The sequence below is a fragment of the Hippocampus comes genome, unplaced genomic scaffold, assembly GCF_001891065.2.
Source record: "Hippocampus comes isolate QL1 unplaced genomic scaffold, H_comes_QL1_v1.1 scaffold384, whole genome shotgun sequence".
NCBI classification, from domain to species: Eukaryota; Metazoa; Chordata; class Actinopteri; order Syngnathiformes; family Syngnathidae; genus Hippocampus; species Hippocampus comes.
Genome location: NW_017805700.1, coordinates 484,714 through 494,422, shown reverse-complemented (window position 1 = coordinate 494,422; position 9,709 = coordinate 484,714). Strand labels below are relative to the sequence as shown.

The window sequence follows — 9,709 nt, the reverse complement described above, 5'->3', positions numbered from 1 at the left end:
GTGGGTGTGCGTGTGCGTGTGTGTGTGTGTGTGTGTGTGTGTGTGTACAGTGATCCCTCGCTACTTCGCGGTTCGTTTATCGCTGTGCATCGCGGATTTTTTCAAACATATTAAAATATATATATATATATATATATATATATATATATATGATTTTTTTTATTAATCAGAGAATCACTCAGAGTGGTTGGGAGCCTATGGGCCTGTTGGGTCTGTCCCATGCAAAATCAACTTTATTGAATTTACTTTTATTCATTTACTTATTTTAGCTTTTAGCCATTTTAACATGCTAATTCTTCACCAATAACCCCCCTCCCCAAAGTGGTGTTTTCCTCCATTAACCAGTTTGTGAGCATATTTGGGAAGTCACTGAATGTGTAGTAGTACACTCACCTGACTTGTGTGCAGGTGTGCATGGGATCGGTTCGCGCTCAGTGATGGTGTGATTGTGGGTGTGGATGGTTGTCTGCCTCTATATGTGCCCTGCGCCTGACTGGTGACCAGTTCAAGGGGTAGTCTGCCTTATCCCAAAAGTCAGCTGGGATAGGCTCTCGCAACTCCCCTCGGCCCTGTTCAGGATAAGCGGTATTGAAAATGGATGGATAAGCACATCTGCTCTCAAAGCAACATCCATCCATGCGTCCATTTTCTGATCTGTTCATCCTCACAAGGGTCTCCGGGCATGCTGGTGCCTATTCCAGCTTACTTCAGGCAGTAGGCGGGGACACCCTGAACTGGTTGCCAGCCAATCGCAGGGCACACATAGACAAACAACCATCCGTGCTCACACTCACACCTAGGGCAAATTTAGAGTGTTCCATGAACCTGCCACGCATGTTTTTGTAATGTGGGATGAAACCGGAGAACCTGGAGAAAACCCACACAGACATGCAAACTCTACACAGGAAGGCCGGAGCGGATTCGAACCCTGCACTGTGAGGCCAACACGCTAACTCGTCAAACACCGGGCCACACTTCAAAGCAACAGCTCTGCCCAATTCAAGAAAACAATTGGTTCTTGAGGAGCCACACCCCATACCGCCCCTACAGAAGAAACACGGGATGCCTGACAAGCATATTCAGGAAAGAGGCGCACTAAGAAAGAAAAAATAAGATAAGAAAACCATTATTTTTCTCACAATGGAGAAATTCACTAAGTCGTTACCTTGGCCGAGGCGCCAGCCTCCCCAGCTTTAGCTCCACTGCTCTGAAATGTTTCCACCTTTGTGCAGTCGCCTGCACATACGTGCCCGATGAAATAGCGCTCTGAGCAGCCTCCCCTCCCTGGCTGGCGCCTCGCTCTTTCGATTCCGTAAACACAAAGCCACTTTCTCTGAGTAGATAGCACAACACCCGACAAGCATATCTGTGAACAAGGTGCTATGAGCGGCAACCTCAGCTGGGGCGCCTGCCTTCCTGCCGATACACTATTCAGCAGCTGTTCTATGATCTGTGATCGTCATTTCTTAGAGGACTGCTTCATGCACCTTGGTCATTGTAAAAGTGTATCAACCGGGAGATTATACCTTAAAACTCACGAAATTACCACAAACCTGCAGGAGAGCTATAAGTAACCACGAGCTAAATTATGACAAAATCTTTGCATTAATGCATTAACCTTAGTTTTGTTGTCAAGCCCGATATGTCAGACGTATTTTGTTTCATAAAAAAAAAAAAACTTACTTGTTCGACACATTACCATGTGCATGGATGAAGAGTACTGCTTATTTACCTCAATCAACTGTAAATTAATTTATTACCATTATGGAGTGTTTCTATTAATATAGATCGAAATGGTCGAAATTTTTATATGTATATATACAATATTTGCATATTCGCTCTGCCATGCATGTGACAGAGTTTCACAAGCGCAGTCCTTTTGAGTTCAGACAAGATAGATCAGATGTCAGATGGGAATAAGTAGTATCGATAACGGATGCTTAACTGTTGTTAAATGGGAGCTAGGTTTGTCTTATGGAAACAGCTTGAGTACAGTAATCCCTTGTTTATCGCGGTTAATGGGGACCAGAACCACCCGCGATAAACGAAAATCCGCGAAGTAGCGACCCCCCGCATAGGTACATGTACATGTGTATGAGTATAAAAAATAGTTATCAGGCCAAATTTAATGGTATTCATGCATGTAGAAGTAAATTTTGTTGTAATTAACATGACTTAATGCTGTATACTAACAGATTTAAACATGTATAAGTAAGGTTAGGTTAGTGTATGAATAACAAAATACAGTAAACCTAAACATGTAGTACTGTATATGATGCTCTATGTGACTCGCTGCTGTTTTGCTGACTTTCACTGCTTCTCGCAGACCGTTTGCGGACTTTTTGCGGACTTAATTTTTTCGTTTTTTTTTTTTTTTATTGTTTGTTTGTTTTTTATGAATATTTTTTAAAAAATCCGCGTTGCACTGAAGCCGCGATAAACGAACCGCAAAATAGCGAGGGATCACGGTCGTGATAATCTTTTATATCATTGCTTTCCTGTGAAAAACGCATATGTCCATTTTTGTCATTTTAAAAATGTTTACCTTAATGGGATGTCCAAAACGTGGACACTCTAATCACGTAATTTAAATTATTTATTTATTTTTTTAAATGACAAAAATGAACATTTGTGTTTTTCACAGAACAGCAATGATATATTAAATGAAACTGTGTATTTAAAATGTAGAGGTGTCAATTGATCGCCTTAATTGCGAATAATTAATTGTTTTTTTTAATCATGTTAATGAAATTTTAATCTCTAACTTTATTGTTTCTGTAGGTGGGTTGCCTTTTTATCATATCCCTTTTCATATGTTGGCTTCCTGTGTTCGAGTAGTTGAGGGTGGGGAAACAACTGTCAGTCACAGCCAGAAGCGGACATTGATTGGCTGTCATTATGTTTGGGCTTGTTTAGAATAAGGTGATTAGAGTTGGGCGGGCTAATTAAGCAGCGGTGAGGAGAGAAGCGGTGAAAATGAAGGAGCATGTGAGATTTCTCAGCACAATGAATGGAAAATAAAAATTTCAAAACCGTCCTGACGGCACTATTGATAAAAGTATAGTGTTGTGCCTAATTTGTAAGAAGGAGTTTGCTGACCACCGAAGCAGCTCAAATTTAGCCGCCCACACTAATGCAAAGCACCCAGTCGCGAGTGCTAACGTTAGCACCGAAAGCATTAGTATATAGCAAGCTAAAGCAAAGCTCTTCGCCAAACTAAACTCGAGGAGAACACTCCGTGTACGAGGTATGAAGTCAGCATAGTTGCTGTGTCCTCAGTAGCCTACCAGAAGTGGTTGATGTTTATTTCAGCACTTTATTTTCTCATGATGAACAGTGTTATTTCTGAAGTGCTAATTTACAGCACTGTGATTTAAGGGTCTCTTATTTATTTTTTACTATCCGAAGCAAGTTCAGTGTGAGTACTTGTATTGCTCAGAAAAAAAAAATCTTACTGTTTTTGATATGTTAACTGAAGCACTTTTTATAGACCTGATGTTCTATTGTTATTTTTATTTTGTAATTATTTGGAGCTTCACAAAAACAAACAAAACGGTGATATTCACCCTGGTGGTCGAAACTAAAGGTTGCAGGTAGGACTTGGGACTAGTCTCAACTACAGCCGAATAAAAGTCCGAATAGTCAGTGACAGCCAATCGGCGCTGCTTCGACTTCAACATGCCAGTCCATCAAACCCCCAAAAGAACGTAGAAGAAAGTGAAATCGCCAACCTCGGGTCGAGGAGATGCCAGGTAACATTCACTTGGTGCCCCAGCCACTTGGGAATCGTCGGCAACGAGTTTGCTGATGAAACAGCGAAAGAAGGAGCCAAGAAGGACCAGACTGGCATTGGTTGCTTCTACGATTCGGCCCAAGCGGCGATCCGGAGAGTGACACAAGGTGGTCAGATCCTGCACCAGCGACTTAAAAAGATGTACAGATGTCGAGGGGAGAAGCTGAATCGCAGAGCCGAATAGAACCTCTCCCGAAAATAACATGACTTTGAACCGGCTACGCAGTGGTCATCACCCGGAGCTGAAATATTGGCTTGCCAAGATAAACCGGGCTGATGATACAGTCTGTAGGAAATGCGGACTCGGAGAGGAGACAACCGAGCACGTCATATATGACTGCCCACGTATCCATCATTCCCCCGCCGAACCTCCACCCTGAGACATCCTCACTGCTGACCCGACACGAGCTCTGACCATCTGGGAGAAGTGGAAGTTGGCGCGCGACCTCTCGGTCGTCAATAATCCGAAAAACCTCCGATGCTCAACAACAACAACAACTACAGCAGCAAGTGTATGGCAAGGACTGCATCTGTTCAAGTCTGTTTACAAACAATGAAAGACTCTTTAATGCCGCTTTTTTTTTTTGTCTTTTGATCTGCCTCAATAATGTAATGAATTAAAAATAAAAATAGGGGTTTTCTCAGCACTTTTTCGATTAAATTAAAATATAGATTAATTAGATCAATTAATTACAGATCATAATTAATTAATCTCCGTTTTTTTAATCGCACATATTAAAATATTTATATATATTGTATTTTAAATTACGCATCTCATGACAATATTACAATTTCTGCATACAGCCAGTAGAAACCAAAACAAAACCTGGTATTGTAATGTTTCTGTTAAATTGTAAATATTAGCCTACCTGTCCAAGTTTCGGCATAGCCAAACTTGACACATTGCTGAATATCACCGTTAAAGGTAAATGGGAATATTTTTTTATTTCCACATTCTTTATTCTATGAACATTATATACAATTGTAAAATATTTACCAGCTGAATTATGCAGATCATATTAAATGTGGACCACTTAATGATATGATTTTTATTTAAAGGTGTGAATAACACTATACGTAGTTGTTTTGTGATATTTCCATTGAAGTGAATTGAAGCAGTACAGCACAGCAGGTAGCCCACAACTATGGCGACGTGCGCCGTTCAATACACTCCTACTCGGGATTCAAAACTGCGCCTCCACCACATCACAAGCAGGGAGTCTAGAGCTCTGAGAACTGAGCTAAAAACCCGAGCTGCTTCAGCACCCACTTTTGAAAGTTGATTGGAGTGAGGTTTTAGTAACAGCGCAATCTGGCATCGCTTACACTAAACCCCTGAAAACTAAACTCCAAATCTTGGACAAGGCACCACTGTAATGGTGGCATTCCTGCGCTATCCATGCCACACCAACTCAGGCTTCAAACCCACCCACCACCCCATCACCGGCTCATAAGTAGAAGGCACTCACCACCGGGCTAAAACGCTGGGCCAGCACCCTCTTTTGAAGGCTCTGAAAGGGGAGGTTAATGTACACTTGCGCACTGCACGCTGGTATCCATTGCACACATCTATATATTGAATTGACTCAAAAAATGATGAGGGTCCTACTAGGGAAATATCTCATTGCTACTTTACAGGAACATAATTTGGCATTAAGGTAAAAACATTTTCACTGTAAGATAAAGATGCAAAGCATTAATGTCTTCATTCAATTATGGAGTAATCACCATTCAAAAAGTTACATTACTTTAATGACACACACAATTGCACTGGCAAGTGCGCTGGTTAAAAAAACACTGAGAAAAGCGAATATTCCCTGAATCATTAGGAAAAAAAATCACGTACCTCCGTGTTTCCAAAGGTCTCCTTTGTCCTTCACTGGTAGAAATAAAAAGCTGACAACCACACTTAAGATTGTCTTTGAGCGCGTCCAAAACTATGAGAAGCATGGTTCTGTCAGACTGCCCCCGCAAATCTGAAGACGTAGATGGTAGATTCCAACTTAAGACTGAAACTTGGGCAAAACACCTGATACAAAAAGCTGAATTATAAATTATAAGGAAGTTTGAGACAGCTGTTTCAAATGTTTCAGAGCCAAAGGAGAATGAGGTTCCCAAAGGAGTGAGCCAAGCACCCAGACTGTCATTTTGACGTGGCAGAACGCAGAGGCTTGGGAGGAGGTAAACACCACTGAGGAGCAAAGGTACACAGAGGCTGCCTGGTTCAACTTGAAAGAGCGATCTGTTTCTACATGCTCCAGACCAGACGTTTATCGAAGTGTGTGTGCGTGTGTGTGTGTGTGTGTGTGTGTGTGTGTGTGTGTGTGTGTGTGTGTGTAAAAAATATCATCCTACCATTGCTTGTAAAAAAGTCACTAATCAGTCAATGGACCATTCACCTTAAATTTCTGAACGTAAGGTGGAGCACAAATATGTGTTTTAGAGTGTGTCATTGGTCCTCTTCCCCTCTAAAGGTGTATGTGGCAAGTTTCTGCATGCCATAAAACTCTGTACGAGTCCACACAAAGCCTTCTGGTAATGCAAAACAGGAACAGAATTCCATTCTCTAGTTCGCTGTTTAGTAAACACTGCTGACTGAAAAAAGTAAAGTCTAATGTACAAATTTAAATTACAAATTTCCACACGTAGGTCATAGAGATGACAGATTTGAAGAACTTTCTTGTTCCTACTTTGCTGTTGTGGCTGTCTTAGAGGAGGTTGTGCCGCTCATCCAAGCAGACTTCATCTGGGTGAGATAAGACAGCTTTTGCGTCAGTGTTGGTGTGGAAACCCAACTATGTATCCCCTAGGTTACACAGCCCACAAATGGTCTCACTTTTTTGGGATGTAAAAGCGACAGTCAATGAAAGGCACCAACAACAGTCGTTTGGGAGGAATCCCCCATGTTAAGACATTTTGTGTATTAGCGTGTGTGAGTGAGTGAGTGTGTGTGTGTGTGTGTGTGTGTGTGTGTGTGTGTGTGTGTGTGTGTGTGTGTGTGTGTGTGTGTGTGCGCGTGTGCGTGAGTGTGAGTGTGAGAGCCCATACAGTCACGTTGTAGTGCTGGAATCTCAAAGTTGCTATCTGTCACTGGATATTCATCTCATAAGGTGTTGTCGATAGGTGCCTGTGTGTGGTTTGTTTGGTTTGGGATGTGTGTGTGTGTGTGTGTGTGTGTGTGTGCGTGCGTGTGTGTGTGTGTGTGTGTGTGTGTGCGTGTGTGTGTGTGTGTGTGTGTGTGCGTGCGTGCGTACATACATAGGTATGACTGATTTGTGGTTTGTGTGTGTGTTTTTAAATTGTGAAACACATTTTAAACAGTAGTCAGGATCACATTTGCTCTTGATCATTCAGGTTGAGAAGAAGACAATCAGACAAAAATAATTCTTTGAGATGCACACATAATGAAAGGGAGAACAGGAAATGTGCATAGTGGTAACTGATTTCACAAAACAGACTTCTTGTCAAGTTTATTGGATTCGTCATGGTGGAGTGGAGGCAAAAAAAAGCTAAGGTGCCCCAATGTAGAAAGAAGTTGAGGTGCACTGGAGAATCTAAAAAATAAATACCGTAAATAAATAAAGAAGTAAATGTTGCACAGATCCTGTGCAACATTGAACAATGAATTGAGACAGACTGGGGAAAGAATGAGGTACAAGACAGAGTGGCGACCAGATGGAGACAATGGCATGATGGGCAAATATGGGACACCCTGACATGAACAAAAAACACATATCATCCATCCATCAATTATCTGAATCGCTGATCCTCACAGGGGTCGTGGGCCATCCCAGCCGCCTTCGGGCACTAGGCGGACTATATCGTGAAATGGTTTCCAGCCATTCGCAGGGCACATATAGACAAACAGCTATTCGCGCTTACAATCACATCGAGGGACAATTTAAAGTGTTCAATTAACCTAACATGCATATTTTTGGAACGTGGGAGGAAATCGGAGTACCTGGAGAAAACCCACGCAGAAGCAGAACATGCAAACTCCACGAAAAAGGCTGGAGCCTGGATTCGAACCCATGACCTCTGCACCATGAGGCAGATGTGCTCACGAGTAGTCCACCCTGCCAACCAAAAACATACATAATGTATGATAAAATATCCAAATAAAGGTCCGACAGAAGCAGACATCAGGAATATCTGGAAAAAAACCCCAGACTCGTATGAGACCACTGCGTTGGTCTGAATCTGAAATTTCCAATTTCAAATCAGTGCTGCAAAAAAGGGTTCATAGTTCAAGGAAATCTAACCTTAAGACACCTAACAGTTGGAATCAAAAAACACAAGGGAAGACTGGAGGACACTGTTGTGAGGGCCAGAGAGGAAAGGGCATGAGGCCTGAGTTGCTGAAGGCTGGTTTGGTTGGCAGGCTGATGGCAATGGCAAGCAGAGTCACCGCTTACAGGTAGAGGCTGTGTGCTTCCCAATGGATCTGTGGTTGCTCAGTTCATTCTGTCAGAGGAAGTTTGGTGTCGTAGGTTGGAGGGGGCAAGTCTTGTCAAGGCAGGAGTGAAAGGTGACTACAAAAAAAACTAAAACAAATGTAAAGGATAGTGGGGTCAAAAATAGTGAACAAAGAAACACATGAGGGTGAGACTCACCACCATAGATGACGGCTGACACTGGACAATGAATCATGAGAGTGAGCAGAAACCTAAATAAATGTAAACAGACTGATGAAACAAGGCACGCAGGTACAAGACAGTGAGGAGGGGCTGCATGGCGTTTTCAAGTTGGCGCTGATGTGGTAATATTCTTGTTCACGTTGACTTATCACAGATAACTTCATTGATATTTTTCAGTACAGTACAGTGTATACTTTTTTGAAGTCATAGCTTTAGGAAGGGTGGCACGTTGGTCGACTGGTGAACACGTTGGAGCACTGGAGTCAAGTATCAAGTACAACTTTATTGTCAAATGTGCTGTACGTGTAACATAAAGCACAGATTAAATTTCCTCCCTCTTAAACAGACAACACACAACAAGAGGAGCCGCTGCAGGTGCCCACGCCACCATTAAAAGAAGAGTTCACATAAAATGACAAAATAATACAAGACGGAGGACATTCTTCCCCATGCCTGCATGGGTTTTCTCTGGGTTTCCTCCCACATTCCCCAAAACATGCACTCCAAATTCTTCTTTCAGCAAAAATTCTTAAATGTTTTCTAGATTGATATAGTCCAGTGGTGGGCTTCTAGGTGTTAGCATCGCAACACAAATCATGGCAGTGAATATGTTGTTCACTTTTACCGGGCCACTGACTTCTTTTCAGGGCCATTGCTTGCACTGATCTAAGCTGTGATGTTCAAAGCTCGACGTACGGACATAAAAAATATATTGATCTTGTTGTCTTTCTATGAAAATGATATCGCAAGGGATAACTTCAGAATCGTCTGAGTATTCCTTTCATGCACAAGGCTGGAAGGCAGTGTCGCAGGACAGTTGAAATGGTGACAAATTTGAATTAACATTTCACAACAATTTGCTGTTGGAATATAATGTTTTTGCTTTGTATTTTTTAAAATCACAAGATTGTGACACTGATGACACCAGGGCAGAAGTATCTGTCGGGGTGCTGACTGTTGTCAGTGAGGATAAGCAACTTGTTTCACATCAGCTCCACCTCCAACCAAATATCCACTGTCATCATTGTTAAGGGAAGTATTGTCATGGATGATGTCCAGAACCTGCCCGAGGCACTTTGCCTTTTGTTTGGATTGTCATACAGTATTGTAATATTTTTTAGTATTATTATTTTCAGGCCTGAGGATTTCAGAATTTCACAGAAACCGTTTTTTTCGGTTCCGTTGGATTACCCAATGAGAAACCACGGTAACTAATTTTGGGTTCCGTAAAAACGTTCATCATGGGAACCCATTTTTCTGTTTTTAACTGATATTCCTA

The 9,709-nt window shown here is 41.9% G+C and overlaps 1 protein-coding gene across 1 annotated transcript in view; it reads right to left on the bottom strand.

The window, feature by feature from the left end:
- The window catches only part of pde4dip (phosphodiesterase 4D interacting protein), a 151,206-nt gene extending 145,138 nt beyond the window's left edge, over positions 1-6,068 (bottom strand). Inside the window, exon 1 of the mRNA XM_019882631.1 lies at positions 5,640-6,068. The gene's annotated coding sequence lies outside the window, so the exon portion shown is untranslated. The remainder of the gene's footprint in view (positions 1-5,639) is intronic.
- Between the last annotated feature and the right edge of the window lie 3,641 nt (positions 6,069-9,709).